The sequence below is a fragment of the Prionailurus bengalensis genome, chromosome D4, assembly GCF_016509475.1.
Source record: "Prionailurus bengalensis isolate Pbe53 chromosome D4, Fcat_Pben_1.1_paternal_pri, whole genome shotgun sequence".
Lineage (NCBI taxonomy): Eukaryota > Metazoa > Chordata > Mammalia > Carnivora > Felidae > Prionailurus > Prionailurus bengalensis.
Genome location: NC_057359.1, coordinates 44866647 through 44887527, shown reverse-complemented (window position 1 = coordinate 44887527; position 20881 = coordinate 44866647). Strand labels below are relative to the sequence as shown.

General features: G+C 38.9%; 1 protein-coding gene and 1 long non-coding RNA gene across 3 annotated transcripts in view; both read left to right on the top strand.

Moving 5' to 3' along the window:
• The window catches only part of MLLT3 (MLLT3 super elongation complex subunit), a 289714-nt gene that overhangs the window by 222876 nt on the left and 45957 nt on the right, over nt 1-20881 (top strand). The gene's annotated exons all lie outside the window — the stretch shown is intronic.
• On the top strand, nt 654-9009 carry LOC122474915. The gene is made up of 2 exons (XR_006295044.1): nt 654-745; nt 8934-9009. It is a non-coding gene; the product is annotated as an uncharacterized LOC122474915 (long non-coding RNA).

The following is a 20881-nucleotide window of genomic DNA, read 5'->3' as shown; positions in this document are numbered from 1 at the left end:
CATACTTCCAGTGCATCGTTATTATTCTCTACTAAGTAGAATTGTAGAAAGTATTGAAAAGCCATGCTACCTTAGAGTCTATCCAAGGACACTGTTCACCAGTTTACCATCTTGCTAGATTATTTCTTGTACTTCATGCTAGGGTATGAAGTAACAGTAACAGTGTTACTCTGAGAGGTCCCATTTATTGTACTGCATCATCAAACAGTTATACTCACAAAGAACATGCAGAAGGAAGGTAGGTTCAGACTTCCACGAGATAGTGGTGTAGGTAAACCCTGAACTCACCACTTCCCATGAACACAACAAATCTACAGCTGCATATGGACTGTTTACCTCTGAAAAAGATCTGAACTAAAAGGCAACCAACGGAATGGGAAAAGATACTTGCAAATCACATATCGGACACAGGGCTAGTATCCAAAATCTATAAAGAGCTCACCAAACTCCACACCCAAAAAACAAATAATCCAGTGAAGAAATGGGCGGAAGACATGAATAGACACTTCTCTAAAGAAGACATCCAGATGGCCAACAGGCACATGAAAAGATGCTCAACGTCGCTCCTCATCAGGGAAATACAAATCAAAACCACACTCAGATATCACCTCACGCCAGTCAGAGTGGCCAAAATGAACAAATCAGGAGACTATAGATGCTGGAGAGGATGTGGAGAAACGGGAACCCTCTTGCACTGTTGGTGAGAATGCAAACTGGTGCAGCCATTCTGGAAAACAGTGTGGAGGTTCCTCAAAAAATTAAAAATAGACCTACCCTACGACCCAGCAGTAGCACTGCTAGGAATTTACCCAAGGGATACAGGAGTATTGATGCATAGGGGCACTTGTACCCCAATGTTTATAGCAGCACTCTCAACAATAGCCAAATTGTGGAAAAAGCCTAAATGTCCATCAACTGATGAATGGATAAAGAAATTGTGGTTTATGTACACAATGGAGTACTACGTGGCAATGAGAAAGAATGAAATAGGGCCCTCTGTAGCAGTGTGGATGGAACTGGAGAGTGTTATGCTAAGTAAATAAGTCATACAGAGAAAGACCGATACTATATGTTTTCACTCTTATGTGGATCCTGAGAAACTTAACAGAAACCCATGGGGGAGGGGAAGGAAAAAAAAAAGAGAGAGAGAGGTTAGAGTGGGAGAGAGCCAAAGCATAAGAGACTCTTAAAAACTGAGAACAAACTGAGGGTTGATGGGGTGGTGGGACGGAGGGAAGGGTAGGTGATGGGCATTGAAGAGGGCATCTTTTGGGATGAGCACTGGGTGTTGTATGGAAACCAATTTGACAATAAATTTCATATATTAAAAAAATGAGTGTAAAACACATCATAATATTTGTATGCTGATTACATGTTGAAGTGATATTTTTATATACTATATTGGGTTAAATAAAAAACAATTAAAGATTAAAAAAAAAAAGATCTGAGAACTAGATGAACTGCTTCTCCAGAACAGGAGAGGAAATGACTACATCAGAATGGGTAGGAAAGGCAGACACTTGGTCTCACCAAAACCCCACCCCTGGTGCAGCAACACACAATAGGGAGGGGTCTCACCAGACCAATACTTCTTGTTTTCTGTTTTTTTAATATTTATTTTTGAGAGAGAGAGAGAGAGAACAAGATGGGGAGGGGCAGGAAGAGAGGGAGACAGAAGATCTGAAGTGGGCTCCATGCTGACAGCAGAGAGCCCGATGCAGGGCTCGAACTCCCAAACCACAAGATCATGACCTGAACCGAAGTCTGACGCTTAACTGACTGAGGCACCCAGGCACCCCCCCCCCCCAACTCTTCTTCTGGAGGAGCAAGGGGTTGGTGCTCTACATCAGGTTACCCAACTCTTGGGATCCGTGCTGGAAAGACAAGCCCCTAAAACATCTGGCTTAGAAAACCAACAGTGCTGACATCCAAGGGACTGAAGTGCCGTAGGAACCTGAGAGTCCCCGTTGAAAGGGCTTGACGTGTGGTTTTATTCACTCTGAGACCCAACAGAAATAGTGTTTGAAAAGTGCCTAGACTATATAGGAAGGAGATTCATTTGCCAATCTAAAAGTATTTGCCAGAGGGGCAGGGGGCGGTTGAAACTCTCCCTGGAGATGGAGGCACTCGGGGACACTGGTTTTGCCCTCTCTGCTTACCCTGATAGCACAGGTCAGCGAGCTCCCTTGTGGCACCCTCCCACTGCCTTGCTAAGACCGGTGGGGGCCCGCAGCTGCAGCACTATCCTGCTGAGAGCCCAGGCACTTGGAGTACCCCCCCATTCCTTGCCTGGGGCAGGTGAGCATGCGTGGTCATGGCATTCTTCCGCTCCCACCCCAAAGCCAGGGGCACTGTCCTGCTGTTTTCCAGAAGTCCGCCAGTGTGCACAGTGAAGACATTTCGCTGCTGCCTTTCTGAAGCTGGCAAGTGTGTCCCACCTTCACATGTTTATGCCAACATAAATCCAGCGGGCACGTGTAGTCCACACAAAGGATGCTCCTTGATCACCTGACCCTGGTGGCCAAGGGGGCTGGTATTCCTGAGCTCCACGGGAATGTAATAATCAGACCGTTCTTGGGAGGCTACACCCCCCAGGGCTCTGCACAGACAGCAGACTTGAACACAACCCCAGTCTTCCAGTGAAAAAGGTCTCTTTACTTAGAATGGAGCCTCAACCTAAGAGACAGGCTTCAGGTTTCCCATATATCTAGAGGCTAAGGAGGCACTTCCGGGCAACATTAGCAGAGAGACACCGTTCTTTTAACCCCCCTCAGCCTTACTACAGCTCAATGAGACCCTCCAGAAAGGAGCTTATATATTTATTTGGGACCCTCATTTTTGCACCTGGGGGACACCTCCTCCAGATCTTCTGGTCTTGAAGCCAGGAGGGTTTACAGTTGTAGCCCCACAGATCTGTATATATTGGCATATTTTAAAAGCTTGTCCCTGAGGGTCTGTTTTCCAATCAGCCTGAAACTAGATGCTAAATGAGATTCCTCCCCTTGGAACATTGATAGTTCATGGCACACCCTCAACAATAGGGACATATCAAGAATAAATCCGGCAGTTTAGACAATCACAAAGGTTTGAGAGACAACCAAGAGCTAGGGCAATGTTGAATAAGAAGGTTTATCACCTACACAGGCCACACCTTCAAGACTGAGAGAGGTAGCTATTTGGCCTAGTACGTAGAAACAAACACAGAGGTCAGGCAAAATGAGGAAACAGAAATATGTTCCAAATCAAAGAAAAAGGCAGAAAAGACCTTAATGATACAGAGATAAGTAATCTATTTGATAAAGAATTCAAAGTAATGGTTATAAAGATGCCCACTGAACTCAGAAGAATGGATGAACACAGCAAGAACTTCAACAAAAAGCATATGTAAGAAAGTAGCAACCAGAAGTCACAGAGCTGAAGGATACAATAGCTGAATTGAAATGTACACTAGACTGCGTGAAACAGAAGAGCAGATCAGTAGCTGGGAGACAAAGCAATGAAACTAACTTATCAGACAGAGAGGCAAAAAAGTAAGTTTTTTAAAATGATAAGAAACCTGTGGGACACCATCATTTGGAATAACATTTGCATTATAGTGGTCCTAGGAGAGACAAGAGAGAGAAAAGGGCAGAAAACTTACTCGAAGAAATAATGGCTGAAAACTCTGCTAACCTAGGAAAGGAAACAGACATAAGATGTCTAAGATGAACCGAAAGAGAGCCACATCAAGATTCGTGATAATCAAACTGTCAAAAGTTAAAGATAAAAAGGGAATCTTAAAAACAGCAGGAGAGGGGCGCCTGGGTGGCGCAGTCGGTTAAGCGTCCGACTTCAGCCAGGTCACGATCTCGCAGTCCGGGAGTTCGAGCCCCGCGTCAGGCTCTGGGCTGATGGCTCAGAGCCTGGAGCCTGTTTCCGATTCTGTGTCTCCCTCTCTCTCTGCCCCTCCCCCGTTCATGCTCTGTCTCTCTCTGTCCCAAAAATAAATAAACGTTGAAAAAAAAAATTTAAAAAAAACAGCAAGAGAAGAAATAAACGGTTATATACAAAGGAAACCCCATGAGACTGTCAGCAGATTTTGCAGCAGAAACTTTGCAGGCCACAAAAGAATGGCATGATATATTCAGAATGCCGAAAGGAAAAAACCAAGAGGACTCCACTCAGAGAGGTTATTCAGAGTTGAAGGAGAGAGAAAGAGTTTTCCAGACAAGCAAAAGCTAAAGAAGTTTGTCACTACTAAGCTGGCTTTACAAGAAATGTTAAAGAAACTTCTTTACGCTGAAAAGAATTAATAACAATTAACTAATAGCAAACTAATTAATAACAAAACATATGAAAGTAAAAATCTCCTTTGAAAAGGTAAATATATAATAAAGGTAATGGAAAATCATTTACAAAGCTAGTATGAAGGTTAAAAGACAAAAGTAGTAAAATTAAAACTGTAATAGTTAAGGGCTACATAAAATATGAAATAAAATATGACCTCAAAAAACAAAATGTGAAGTGGGAGTAAAAATGGACTAAATGCTCCAATGAAAGTATATTGAGTGGCTGAATAGATTGAAGAAAAAAAGACATCTATATATTGCCTAGAAGAGTTTTACTTCAGAAGTAGGGACATATATAGACTGAAAGTGAAAGAATGGGAAAAAAATCTTCCATGCAGTTGGAAATAAAAGTTATTGTAGCTAAAATTACTTTAGTGTAGTTAAAATACACTTTAAAACGAAGACTGTGATAAAAAAACAAATAGGGGAACTACATAGTGATGGTTATTCCAACAAGAAGATATAATATTTATACATGCACCCAACATCAGAGCATTAAAATGTACAAAGCAAATATTAACATAACTAATTGGAGAAGTTGACAACAATACAATATTGGTAGGGGACTTTAACACCCCACTTACATCAATGGCTGTATCATCCAAACAGAAAATCAGTACAGAAATATCCACCTTAAAAAACACAATAGATCACATGAGACTTACTAGATGTATACAGAACATTCTGTCTACAAGCGGCAGAATACACATTCTTCTCAAGTGCACATGGAACGTTCTCCAGAATAGATCACATGTTAGGCCGTGAAACAAATATCAGTAAATTCAAGGAGATTGAAATCAAATCAGCTAAAGGAAGAAATAAGAAAAACCACAAATACACTGAGATTATATAACCTGTTACTGAACAACTACTAGGTCATAAAAGAAATCAAAGGAGAAACAAACAAATATCCAAAGGCAAATGAAAATAGAAATACGATATAGCGAAACCTGTGAGATGCAGCAAAAATGATTCTAAGAGGGAAGTTCATATTAATATAGGCTTGCTTCAAGAAACAAGAGAAATCTCTGGGAATGCAAGCTGGTGCAGCCACTCTGGAAAACAGTATGGAGGTTCCTCAAAAAACTAAAAATAGAACTACCCTATGACCCAGCAATTGCACTACTAGGCATTTATCCAAGGGATACAGGTGTGCTGTTTCGAAGGGACACATGCACCCCCATGTTTATAGCAGCACGATCAACAATAGCCAAAGTATGGAAAGAGCCCAAATGTCCATCGGTGGATGAATGGATAAAGAAGGTGTGGAATATATATACAATGGAGTATTACTCAGCAATCAAAAAGAATGAAATCTTGCCATTTGCAACTGCATGGATGGAACTGGAGGGTATTATGCTAAGTGAGATTAGTCGGAAAAAGACACAAATCATATGACTTCACTCATATGAGGACTTTAAGAGACAAAACATATGAACATAAGGGAAGGGAAACAAAAACAATATAAAAACAGGGAGGGGGACAAAACAGAAGAGACTCATAAGTATGGAGAGCAAACTGAGGGTTACTGGAGGGGTTGTGGGAGGGGGGGGATGGGCTAAACGGGTAAGGGGCACTAAGGAATCTACTCCTGAAATCATTGTTGCACTATATGCTAACAAATTTGGATATAAATTTAAAAAAATAAAAATAAATAAGTTTAAAAAAAGGAAACAAGAGAAATCTCAATTCAACTTTACACCTATAGGAACTCGAAAAAGAAGAATAAATGATGTTAAAAGTTAGTAGAAGGACGGCAGTAATAAAGACCAGAGCAGAAATAAATGAAACATAGAGTAAAAAGAAAACAGAAAAAAAAAAAAAAACCAGTGAAACTAAGAGCTGGTTCTTTGACAAAATGATTCACCACCGCTCCTAGTAAAAAAGAGAGAAGGGGGGCTCAAATGAAATAAAAAATGAAAGAGAAGTTAAAACTGATACCACAGAAATATAGAGGGTCATGAGACTACTATGACAATTATATACCAACAATTTCGACAACCTAGAAAAAAACGGATAAATTCCTTAGAAACTTACACTCTTCCAAAACTGAGTTATGAAGAAATAGAAAATCTAAAAGGACCAACTACTAGTAAGGAGATTGAATCAGTAATCAAAAACTTCCCAACAAACAAAAGTCCTAGACCATATCGCTTCACTGCTAATTCTAACAAACATTTAAAGAAGATTTAGTACCTATCCTCAAACTCTTCCAAAAAAATAGAATGCTTTCAAACTCCTTTTAGAAGGCCAGCATTATCCTAATATCAAAACCCAACAAGGACACTATAAAGAAAGAAAATTAAAGGCCAATATTCCTGATGAACAAAGATGCAAAAACCCTCGACAAAATATTAGCAAACTGAATTCAACAATACATTAAAAGGATCCGACACCATGATCAAGTGGGATTTACTCCAGGAGTACAAGAATGGTTTAACATCTGCATATCAATCAATGTAATACATCATGTTAACATAATGAAAGATAAAAATCAGGTGATCATCTCAGTAAATGCAGGAAAAAAGCATTTGATAAATTTCAACATCCAGCTGTGATAAAAACTCATTTTCCTCTCAAGTCAGGAACTATGATAAGACAAAGATGCCTATTCTTTCCACTTTTATTCACCATGATATTAGAAGTTCTAGCCCTAACAATTAGGCAAGAAAAAGAAATGAGGCATCCAAATTGGAAAGGAAGTAAAACTGTCACTATTTGTAGATGACACGATACTATATACAGAAAACGTTAAAAATACCAAAAACCTTTTAGAACTAATAGATGAATTCAGTAAACTTGCTGGATACAAAATTAATAAACAAATCTGTTGCATTTCAATATACTAATAATAAACTATTAGAGAAATTAAGAAAAAAATCCATCTACAATTGCATCACAAAGAAAAAAAATACCTAAGAAGAAATTTAACCAAGGAGGTAAAAGACCTGTACTCTGAAAACTACAAGACATTGATTAAAGAAATTGAAAATACAAAATAAATGGAAAGATAGTCCATGTTTATGTAATGGAAGAATTAATGTTGTTAAAATGCCCATACTACCAAAAGCAACCCATTCAGTGCAATTCCTATTCAAATTCAAATGGCATTTTTCACAGAACTAGAACAAATAATTGTAAAACTTAAATGGAATCACAAAAGACCATGAATAGCCAGAAAAACTTGAGAAAGAACAAAAGTTAGAGGTATCATGCTAATTTCAAACTATACCACAAAGCTATAACAATCCAACAGTATGGTATTGGCATAAGAATGGACATATAGGTTAATAGGACAGAATAGAGAGCTCAGAAATAAATACACACATATATAACCAATCAATTTATGACAAAAGAGGCAAGAAGATACAATGGAGAAAGGACATTTGCTTCAAAAAATGGTGATGGGAAAACTGGAAAGCTACACGCAAAAGAAGGAAACTGGACCACTGCCTTATATACTGCCTGTATGTATATGTATGTGTGTGTGTGTGTGTGTGTGTGCATTCACTCAAAATGGATTAACAGACTTGAATGTAAGACCCAAAACCCTAAAACTCCTAGAAGAAAACATATACGCTAAGCTCCTTAGTAGCAATCTTCCCATGTATTTTTGGATCTGACTCCAAAGGCAAGAGAAACAAAACTAAAATAAACTTTGGGGACTACGTCAAACCAAAAAGCTTCTCTACAGCCAATGAAGCCATCAACAACATGAAAAAACATCCTACTGAATGGGAGAAAATATTTACAAATCATGTATCTGATCAAAGCTTAATATCCAAAATATATATAAAGAACTCATACAGCTCAATTTAAGAAATCCAATTAAAAATGGGCAAAGGATCGAAATAGACATTTTTACAAAGAAGGCATATAGATTGCCAACAGACACAGAACAAAGATGCTCATCTCACTCATCAGGGAAATGCAAATCAATGGGATATCATCTTACACCTGTCAGAATGGCTATTTTCAAAAAGACAGGAAGTAATAAGTGTTGGCAAGGGTGTGGGAAAAAAGGGAACCCTTGTGCACTCTTGATGGGAATGCAAAATGACGCAGCCTCTATGGAAACCAGTATGGAGGTTCTTCAAAAAGTTAAAACTAGGGCTACTATATGATCCAGCAGTTCCACACATGGGTATTTATCTGAAGACAATGAAAACACTCACTTGAAAAGATATAGGTACCCTTATATTGATTGCAGCACTAATTATAACAGTCAAGATATGGAAACAATCTGAGAGTCCACTGATGGATGAATGGGTGTGATGTAGATATATATAATGGAATACTCTTCAGCCATAAAAAAGAATGAAGTCTTGTCATTTGTGATAACATGGGTGGACCTAGAGACTATTAGACTAAATGCAATAAGTCAGAGGAAGACAAATGCCATATGATTTCACGTATATGTGGAATCTAAAAAACAAAACAAGCAAAACAGAAAATCCAGGCTCACATACAGAGAACCATTTGGTGGTTGCCGGAGGGGAGATGGCAGTGGGAGGGTGAAATGTATAAAGGAGATCAAGAAATGCAAACTTCCCACTGCTGGTCGGAATGCAAACTAGTGGAGCCACTGTGGGAAACAGTATGGAGGTTCCTCAAAAAATTAAAAGTAGAACCACCCTACGACCCAGCAGTTGCACTACTAGGTATTTATCCAAAGGATACAGATGTATCTGGCACATGCACCCCAATGTTTAGAGCAGCTCCATCGAATAATAGCTCAAGAATGGAAAAAGCCCAAATGTCCATTGACTGATGAATGGATAAAGAAGCTGTGGTACATGTATACCATGGAATATTACCCGGCAATCAAAAAGAATGAAGTCTTGCCATTTGCAACAATGTGAATGGAACTAGAGTATATTATGCCAAGCAAAATAAGTCAGTCAGAGATAGACAAATATCATATGACTTCCCACATATGTAGAATTTAAGATACAAAATAGATGAACATAAAGGAAGGGAAGCAAAAATAATGTAAAAACAGGGAGGGAGACAAACCATAATAAGAGACTCTTAAATACAGAGAAAAAACTGAGTGTTGCTAGAGGGGTTGGGGTGGGGGCATGGGCCAAATGGTTGATGAGGATTAGGGAGGGCATTTATTGGGATGAGCACTGGGTGTCATATGTAAGTGATGAATCACTAAATTCTATTTCTGAAATAATTATTATACTATATGTCAACTAACTTGGATGTAAATTTGAAAGATAATAATAAAAGTGCAATCTTCCAGTTAGAAAACAAATAAATCATGGGCATATAATGTACAGCATGGAGAACATCATAACACTGTGATAACTTTGTATGGTGACAGATGGTAACTAGACTTGCTGTAGTGATCACTTCCTAACGTATACAAATGTTGATTCACTATGTTATTCACCTGAAAGTGATATATATGGTGTGTCAGTTATACCTTAATTTAAAAAAAAGGAAGGTGGGGCTCCTTTTTCTTAGAACATAACCATACCTGGCTAATAAATTTTCTTATCTTCCTGGCCACAGGAAGGGTAGTCCAGGAGGCACGGTCCAACAGCAGACACTTGGAATCACGAGAGACAGGTTCAGCCTGAACTGTAAAATGTGGGTTTTAATAATAATACTGAGATATTCGATGCCTCTTGCCACTCAGGAACGAGTTCAAGCAAAAACATTAATGATGTCATAGACAAAATCTTACTGTTTTTTGTTTGATAATTTCTGAATTGTGACCTGTGAAGATCCGGTGTTGGTAGATGTTCTCGTAAAGGAGGAGATGCAAAGCTGCCATCTAGGAAATTCGTGATTTATAATCTATGGTCATAGTTTGTTTGTTTAATTCCTGTTTCTTTTTCTAAGATGCCGCTTTCCACTGACATCTCCAGTGGCCTAACCTTAGATATATTAGGAATCAAGGCATAGCCTTGCTGAAAGTTCACCCCAGTTTAAAATGCTTAGTATCTGACAAAATCTACTCAAGGTGACACATTTTCAGTGTAATAAAGTGCTCACTGTATTTTCAGTCTTCCTCCCCTTCCTTATTATTTTCCAGGAATTTCTAAATTAAAGTTTATCAAACCCTTTACTCATCTTGTGATGGGTTGTTTCAAAGTGCTAGGTTATGATAATCTTGGGACCTAAGTCATACTTACCCTTGTCTACCAAGCCCACTTTCATTGTGCAGTGGCCTTCAGACTTGAAACAAGTCCCCTTCCCTCTTGTAAAGATTAAGTCACGTGCAGTCTTCCTTATTTTATATAATAAAACCAATGAATCTCACAGTTGATTCCCCAAAACAAAGGTTTGAAGGAGGGAGGTGGTGTTTTCCTTTCATCCCATCTCTTTATCCCCATCGTGTTAATAGTTCTGTTGTCTCTCCCCTCTCAAGAAAACCCACCATGCCTTAATATGCCATCTTTTAAAGATTTAAGGCCAAATTTAAAAACCATGAACAACTGTCTTTAATACAGCATGTACTTTATGAATTAAAAAAAAAATCATTGGAATTTTTTTTTTAAATTTTTTTTTTCAACGTTTATTTATTTTTGGGACAGAGAGAGACAGAGCATGAACAGGGGAGGGGCAGAGAGAGAGGGAGACACAGAATCGGAAACAGGCTCCAGGCTCTGAGCCATCAGCCCAGAGCCCGACGCGGGGCTCGAACTCCCGGACGGCGAGATCGTGACCTGGCTGAAGTCGGACGCTTAACCGACTGCGCCACCCAGGTGCCCCAAAATCATTGGAATTTTAAAACAGGAAGAGAGTTCAGAAATTTCCTTTAACAATGTGCATTTTGCAGAGAGCCAAGTTGAGGCCAAGTTTCATAACTTGCCTAAGATCACCAAGCCGCCATTGCTGGAGGGAAAAAGGGCTCTGGCCTGCAGGTCCCTAACTGGCATGCCATTATCACTTCCAGTTGGAACAGTTTACAACATATCCCTCACTTCCTGTCCCAGGCTCTCCTCCACTTGACTAATTACAGAGTGGTTCCTAATGGGTTGTTCATGCTCATCCGGAGTACAGTTGGTGTCACCTCTTGGCCCTGCCTTTCAATCTGTGCCCTTTTGTTGAATGAATGAACCTTACATTTCATATCCCCAGCAGAATCCCACCTGAAACACCTGATGTCCTGTCTCAGTGAGGATATTGTTTAAGTCTCAATGGATGTTACAGAGATTAATTGGTGGAAGAATTTCATAGACTTTGTGCCCTGGTCATCCTTGACTATCTCTAGGAAGTTAGAAACTAGCATAATCACAGCTTGGTATATTTCAGGGGGAAAAATCAGTAGGCTAAATAGGAAAGGACTCATTTAAGAATCTGGCAAATCAAAAGTCTTCATACTGTTTAATAATAAAAACATGGAAGGAGCTTAAAAACCTTATTTACATTTGCCATCAGTTCTTCTTTTTTTTTTTTTTTTTTAATAAATGAAGCCTTTCCTTGCACAGGCTAATATGCTTACAGATCCAACCTGCAACCTGAATCCGACTGTCACCTGCTTTCCGGTATCTTCTGCACTGTGTCTTGTATTGTTCCCTTAGTCTCTCTCTAAGTGCACTTGTAGAGAGCATCATCCCTCCTACCAGCCATTCTCCATATATGCCCGCCCGCCTCCAACTTTCTGATTAACCCTGATTGCTCTTCAGACTGTAGTCCCTTCATTTCCTTCCTTTCACTGACAGCAATCTCAAAAGCTCCCATTCTCCAACCCATTGCGGTCTGGCTTTTGCTCTTGAAACTGTTCTTAAAAGTACCACTGGAAAGGTCACCAGTGCCTTCCAGATTCTTGTGTAGAAACTGTCTGCTCAGTATGGGATTTGATCTTTCTGGCGCCTTTGACTTGGTTTTCTGTTCTATTCCTTGGCCCTATTATACCCACCCTGATCTCTCTAACCATTCTCTGAGTTTCCTTTGCTAGCTGACCTTCTCCTACTACTCCCAAGTCTGCCATTGCCAGTCTCCGTTTCTGTTATAAATCTTTCTGTGTATGGTCACCTCTTACCAATGTACGTTTTAAGTTGTCTTCTTCAGCCTCCCAACTATTCTTAAAAAGCAACCAACTAAACACCTCTGACCAACAGATACTTGAGGAATAACATTTTCTTTTTTCTTTCTTTCTCTTTCTTTCTTTCTTTTCTTTTCTTTCTTTTCTTTTCTTTTCTTTTCTTTTCTTTTCTTTTCTTTTCTTTTCTTTTCTTTTCTTTTCTTTTCTTTTCTTTCTTTCTTTCCTTATTTTTGAGAGAGAGAGCATTGAGCCAGGGGAGGGGCAGAGAGAGAGGGAGACACAGAATCTGAAGCAGGCTCTAGGCGCTGAGCTGTCAGCACAGAGCCCGACACGGGGCTCGAACTCACGAACCGTGAGATCATGACCTGAGCTGAAGTCAGACACTTAACTGACTAGGCCACCCAGGCGCCCCAAGGAGTAACATTTTCTAAGCTCATGTATATTTCAAATGCTGCTGGTTGTTTATTCCATATCCATTATACCTTTAGTCTAACTAACAAAATTTTGATTTTGTTGGGACAATAATGGTCAAAACATTTTCCCCAGGCTTCCATGAAGATATGTGTGATCATACGACTAAGTCTGGCTAAGGAGATTTAAATGGAAATCATTAGGTGGGGATTACAGAGAAACGTCTTAAAAAGGAGCTCATTCATCTGGCATGTACCATTTTTGTCTTTTTCTCTTCTGTTTCTTGCCTGGAACTTGGATGTGATGATTGGTATTCTAGCAGCCATATTGTGAGAAGCACATGCTAAGGATGAAGGAGCGCAAAGTACAAAAAGAGACTGGATTTTTTACGACCTTGTGAAGCTGCCGTATTGATTCTGTCTGTCACACTGGATTTCGCATTCAGTGAAAGGAAACCCCTCTTTTCAGGAGTCTGTTACTAGCAGCTGAGTACATTTAGTCAGTTCCACCGATTATCCCCAAACACCTGTCTCTGTCTCCTAATTAAATACATATGCATTGCATCTATTTATTAACCCAAGTTAGTTATTATTGAATAATAATACTATTATTAATACTAATAATAGTATAGTGGTATTAATACTAATAATAGTAATAATAATTACTAAGGGCCCCTTATGTATTCTTGGCCCCTAAAAATAAAACAATGAATAAGATAGGCACAGAGCTTACCATTACCTTTTAGGTAATGATTAGCACTATGAAAATTATTTCTTTTCCCTTCAATCCCATTTGAGTAGGTTATGATGCTTTGTCAGATTTGCTCCTAAAATGTCTGTGAGTCTGTCCCTTCTCCTGCTGCTACCCCCTTGGCTTGTCATCACCCAACTTGACTGAGGGTGGAGACTTTGAGTTGTTCTTCCTGTCTCTTCTGTCTTTCCTTTCCCAGGCCCTTCTCTACATAATGATTTGAAACACAGACAAATTCTGGAAGGAAATATGCAAAAGGGTATAAAATAACTAGTGAAAGTGGTGTTACGGGTCATTTTCCAAATATTTAATATTGCTGTTTTCATAAAGCATTTCCTTGTTTCCAAACTTAAGATCTCATATGGGCTAAATACCAAATTCTCTTTAGCATTGCCTTTTTTCCCTTTTTGTAATATTTTTAATGGAGAATTTCACATACACACAAATATGCAGAATAGTGTAATGATTCCATTTATCCATCACTCAGCTTCAACAGTTATTAGCTAAAGACCAATTTGTTTCAGCTGTAGCACTATCTACCCTTCCCCATTACGTTTTTAAATGAAATCCAAGATGTCATATTATTTCATTCATAGATATTTCAATATGAATCTCCAAAAGATAAGGACTTTTAAAAGGAGGAACTAAAATATCATGATCACATTTGAGCAAACTAATAATTCTTAATATCAAATTTCTGGGAAAATTTCCAGTGGAATCAAAATGCCATAAATTTTATTTTTACAGTTCACTTGAGTCAGGGTCCAAATAAGGTTCACATCTTGAAATTTGTAACAATGTCTTGTTAGTTTCTTTTAATCTGTAAGGTCTCCCTCATCTCTCTTTCTTCACATAAAAGTTCGAGGTGGGGGGGGGGGGAAGCCACTAGGCTGTTTGTCTTACAGAATTTCTCAGTTTAGATTTTGCTGATAGTATCTTTGTGGTGTATTTTCTGTAAATTAGAAGCATGGTCAGATTTAGGTTAGGGTTTTGGTTTTCGTTTTGGTTTTGATTTTTGGGCCAGACTGTTTCCTGGGTAGAGTTGTCTTCTTTTATCAGGAGTCCTGATGAAAATGTGATGTGTAAAGTGAGGTTAGCACCCACTGATGGCTCAGTGCTTATTAATTCCTTAAGGGTTACTAGCTGATGGAATTTTTATTCCATCATTCTGCCTTCATCTGTCGTCCAGAATTCACCTGTGAAGAGAAACTCTCCCTCTTCTAACTTTTGTTTGAACAACAGTAGTTTGTATAAGAAAAGTAAAATATGGTGCTTGATTTTTTTTTTTTTTTTTTTTTGCCTAACCGGTTTTCAAAAGAAAGGGATGGATTCCATATTATCCTTCAAGAATGGCAAATTTTTTTTTAAGCATCACTTAAAAAAATTTTTTTAATGTTATTTATTTTTAAGAGAGAGAGAGAGAAGAGAATCCCAAGCAGGCTCCCCACTGTGAGCACAGAGCCCGACATGGGGCTCAAACCCACAAACCGCGAGATCATGACCCAAGCCGAAGTCAAGAGTCAGGTGCTTAACTGACTGAGCCACCAAGGCACCCCTTAAGCATCACTTTTAAGACCTCTTCAGTATGACCTTTCCACCATCCTCTTTCTTGCTACCCCTTATATGTTAGTGATCCTAAAATATTAACAGTCTTCAGTTTTTACATCATTTCCTGCTATTTGATGCCCTAGTGAAATACCCTTGGTCTTTTATGACCTGGTTAGTGTTCACCTTTTCTTTGAAGCATTTATGAATTATCTGCCCCACCTAAATTCCTCCCTCTCTCCTTTATGCTCCCTGCATTAACAGTATGTATACTTTGACCATAGTTGTTATGCTCTTATATTAAAGTGTTTTTCTCCCACTCAGTGGGACATTTTGAAGGCAGATACTGTCTCTAATTATCTGATTTCTCAGCTCTTTGTACTGTGCTTGGCACTTACTTGGCTCTCAACAAATGCTGAGTCAAATAGTGCCAAGATTTATTTAGACTTTTATATATACATATATATACATATATATATACATACATATATACGTATATATTATATACATATATATATAAATATGTATTTATAGTAAAGACTCCTCTTAACAAATTTATGTATTTATAAATACACCCAAATTATCTGGAAATGTGGTTTTTGGCCCCTCCCCTTTATGGAGATGTGGTGGACAGGCCACAATGAGTGGGAGAGTACCCTGTGTAGACAAGACAAATCTTGGCCCTCCCAGAGGCACAGTTCAGGGTGTAAGCCACCCCTATGCAAATAAGTGCATACATCAGACTCCTGAGATAAATTGGAGGCCAGAGAAAGCAAGTGGTATAAATTAGATTTATACAAATTTGTACAAATTAGATTTATAATTTGTAGCCCTTGCCTTTGTTTTGGAGATATGAGCTAGCCAAGGAGCGTGGAGCTCTTGAAAACTCCCATAAAATGACCTGAGATTTTTTTTTTTTTTAACTGATTCTACCATGAAGAGTATTAAACCACAAACATAACAAAAAGAGGCAAGGACCACAAATTAATCTTTTATTGAGACAGCAGAGGGATGTCAGAGTTTAAAATCCCAACACATTTGCTTCTGTATTTTAAAAAAGCAAATAGTTTTCAGAGAAATTTCAATAACAGGATGTTGAAGTGAAAGAAATTTCTGCCTCCCTGTTTCCTATAAGGACTGTGCAGGGGCATGATAACATGAAAGTTATACGACCACCTTGTTTTTGCTGTCTTTGTGATCATGAAATATGATTATATTCCCTCTAATGTTTATATGTGCTCTTGAAATTATTGGAACTGGTAAAATACCACTCATACTATAAAAAAGGGACTATTTTTCCCCTTCTGTTTTCTCAGGTTGCATAATTATCATGACTGATCAGCTTTAAATTAATAACCTTAATTTGGTTAAGAATTTATTAAACCATCACATTTGAGTATGTGCAGCCATGCAATTAAATGTTTATTGTATATGTGGAAGAATGAAAAATACAAAAGATTTAAGTTCCTATCCACAGGGGCAAGCATTGAAAAAAAAAAAAAAGACTTAGGCTGAACAATAACACTTATGCTGGGGGAGAAAAAATATGGGGGATGCATTTAGTTTCCTTAAAGAATTAGCATCTTAGTTCTCAAATATATATTTAATCATACTCATTGGAGACTTAGCATTTCTAAGAGTGGTTTTTAAGAGTCATGTTTACACTATAAAACTAAAATTATAACCACATATCATTTGTGACTGTGGGAGGCCGGATTTATTAAGGGAAGAAATGAATTAAAGACAGCAGTCATTATTTTGGAAAGGAAAATGTTATCACAACCGCCTTGTGTTAAGAAAAGACATTGTCCCAGTGCATGTGCCTTGAAACCTTATTCGGGTATCATAAGGCTTAGAAATGGATGGATTCCCTCCCGCCTCCAGTTCTGGATCTCCTGGAGTGTGCGTGCTGGGGCTTCCTCAGAAGCTGCCCTTCTACCAGCCCTGATGGGACCCTGCATGTGCTGTAACCCAAAGGGCCGACCCGGATAACAACGCTTGCCATTCCCCTGTGAAACACGCTCGTTGTGCCCATTGCTAGCGGATCCTTTTTTATACCGTGGACCTCGGCTCCCACAGGTTGAGTGGTACACTCATCAAGAAGCCAATGTAGTTGTTCCTAAACACCTGTGTCAGTGCAACTTGTAATTACATTCATCAAGTAAATGTTCTACAAACCAATAATATACATGAAAAGTAATTGTTTCTTTGGAAGCCAAGTTGAAATCTAAATCGGGGAGTCCCTTGAGAAAGTTTGCTCTCAAGAGAGGTGTAAAACACCAAGGGAAAAAAATAAGAAGAATTTAATATGCATTCTCTGCATATTAGCAGTCTCTGACTTCTTGCTTATGCGCATGGCGATCATAGATGACGCACGGAATGTGGTTTATGTGAGGCTTTTCAGACTCTAGTCAAAGAAGGCTCCTTGATCCGACCTCCAAAGATGAGTTAATTGTGTATTTTTAACTTCAACTTAAAGTAAAATATTTCAGGGTTGTGTGTATTTTTTCTTTTTACTGGTTCTAGAATCTTCCACATGACAGATGTTCACCAGCCAAAAATCTTGACTGCTCCTCACCCATCATACTGGTACTTCTTTTTCGTGCTGGTGGAGTTAGAATGAGCCTTACTCCAGAACAGCGATCTCTCACCTCTCCTTTCTGCCTATTATTCCATTTTATGAGTGATGATCTTACTCATAGCTCACCTTGGATGCAGCATTTTCCAGATGAGTTTACAGGTTCGGTTGGGTTTGACAGCATCCTTGCCTACCAGTGCTTCCCTTCAGCATTAGTTTGCTTTTTGTAAATGTCCCCTGGACACCGAAATTTGCTTATAACCATAGTGTGGTCCAGGAAAACAGGTTGTTCATATTTTGGTGAGCAACAAGATCCTATATTTTTTATAAGCCAAGTAAAAAAGTATCCCAGAAAGAGTCTTCAGAGATCCAGATCTGACACTTGTACTACCTGTGTGATCTGGGGCAAAAAATACTTAACCATTTTGAGCCTTGATTTCATAATCTTTGAAATGTGAATAACATCTTCCCAGTGCGAATCAAATCAATAGCCAGCAGTACCTGGCACATAGTTGGTCATCTGTAAATGCTAGTAGAATCTCAATATTTCTAAACTTGCTGCCCCCACCCCCGCTTTTAATAAAATGAGGACCCTAGTAATGCCCACATCACTGATGTTAAGACTATATGGGTAAAGGACTTCCCAAATTCTAAAATGCAGTTCAAAAGATACGAAGAAATGACTTTATCTTTAAAAACAACTGAGAAACACGGTCTACACTGAGCATTTCATTCTCCTTGTTGATAGATTTTTTTTTTTTTCTGCTTCGATGTGAAATTGCTTTGTGTTTATATGCATTGGCTGACTTTGGCCCAGTATGATTCATCCTGTCTTCCGATGAAGATTGCGAATTCTGAAGGTGAGGACTCCGCACTCTCACCACAAGCCTGTGTCTGTCCTGACCACAGGTCTCAAGTCCCTGAAGGATAGGTACTGGTGGTTTCCCTTCACCTTGTTCACCTGCTCCTCACCTGTCACTGCTTTTCATGGCCTTTTAGCAGCCTAAATCCTAGAAAAATGCAGACTTGGCTGGGATATTTTAATCCATCTAAGGGCATGTAATGTACAACACAGGAAAGATTTATTTTGCTTTCATTGTGTGTGGTTGTGAGCCATGTCAGTAAGTCAAAGGAAAAGCTTTTAATTGTTACAGAAAGGGCAGTTAAAAGGTGTTTAACCTAACTTTCTTTCCTGAGTGCCAAATATCTTTCCAGGGGAGAAAGATGCCCGAGTCTTTTCTGATTTGTTCATTACAGAATAGTGAACACATAGCCAAGATCAAAAGGCCACATGGTTTTGTATTAGATTCATAGCTGCATGTTTTAAAGTAGCTTTAAAAGTTACCCCATTAGTACCTTTTAAAGCTACCCATAAAATGCCACTTTACATCTGGCATCAGATCTATTAATTTGACTATTATGAATATGTAGGAATATTTTTTGAAAACTCCCGTGGTCTTGTAAAGCCTCCAGGCCCTTATTAGTGGAAAAATCTTGCCTTCTGCCAGGGCATGGAGCCAAGGTAAGATCTTTAAGTAGATAACATTTAGCATTCGAAATAATAATAATGAAAGAGAAGTCCACATGGAGCTTTCAAGTTGTTATCCATTTGAAATATCCAGTATGGAGTCGGAGTCCGAGGGAGAAGATTAAGCAGATGTCAGGCTTGTTTCGGCAGGATGCGCTGCTTAACCACCTTCCCTCCAAAGTGCTTTATGCCCGGCATTCTGGGAAGGGCACTGACTAATTCATTTGATCCATCTGTTGCTTTGGGAGACACTATGGGTTGGTTCCTCCAACTATTAGCTTCACAGGTGGTGACCAGTGAACTTGGGGAAGACTATGGCTTTTCATTACTCTTGTGGGACCTTTCTTTCATCTGCCCTTCTCTCACATAGGTCACCTTGGACTGACCCCCCCCCCCCTCCAAAAAAAAAACCCAAAAAAACACAACCCAACCTCAGGACACAGCTTCTTTAGGCTCCTTTAAAAAAAAGATGGAAATAGGACAGGACCTTGTTTTTCTCTAGAAGCCTTATTTTCCAAATTCTTTCCTGTATTTTCTGTTACTCCATTTCTTATTTTCTGAGGAAGAAATTAAAAATACTTTCCATGTTTGTTACAGCTATATGTTACAGCCAGTGTTGAACACGTTGCGAATAAAGATAACCCCTGCCAAGGTGATTTCTACAGTGGTGGAGGAAGGTTACCACTAGTTGTTTCCTCCAGGTTGTAGAGTTAGTTATACTCCTAGACACGGAGCTGACAGGACCAGTTTTCCTATTAGGGGTATTGAGTTAGATGATCACCATTCAATTCCCTCCTTACCCACCCTCCCTGACCTCCCCCACTCAAAACCCCCCACCCACAATTAAACCTTTGTGGGAGCCTTGAACTTGGGGCCAGGCCACCAATTGGCTCACCATCTCGGTAGGAAGGCCATAGTTGGACTTCTTAGAACTGCTCACCATCCTCTTGCTTTGCATAGCTGGTGTTTTGTTTTGCGTTCAGGTTTGGGAAGAGCTTCTCTGCTTCCCTGCCTTCACAGGTGGCACATACCTAAAACCTTCCTTCCGGTTCTGGAAGAATCAACCCTGCCCCCTCTTGTCTTTTGGGTGAAGGACAAATCTTCTCTGTTTAGTCTCTCAGTCTGCAACTGTAAGCCCATATGGGAATCCAGCCAGCCACTTGTGGAGGAGTTAGGGAAATTCTATAAACTACGTATGAGTCATTTTCCTCATCTGGAAAGAAGCAAGGATGATAAGTCTTATTAATCAATGATGAAATGTTTTCAAGTAAAGCATCAGATAACCAGAACCAGTTTATTATAATTGGTTTAAAATTGATAATGTCAGTTATAAGAATATCTCAAGTCAGGATTTTCACTTGTTCTTGTTAGTCTAATTTTCTCTGGACTTAAAATATATTTACCTGTTAAGTGATTGGTATTTAAACAACAACAAACGACTAGCTATTAGATGGGACCAATAAGGATTTGTTTCTCTTTCAATTAATTGGCATTACTTTTGCCAGGCAATTAAAAGTAATTATGTCAGGCATAGCTGTTGGGATAAAAAAGGAGGCATTGCACATATTTTCTACTTTTAGTCACTGGCCTTCTTACGGAAAAAAGCCCAAAACATTCAGGACTCTGTTTAATTATATCATTGAATAATGTTGAAATTGAGGGGAAATCTTTATAGCAGGTCCACTGAAGACAATGTAATACTAATGTTAAGGATACTTTTACAATGAGTAATACGA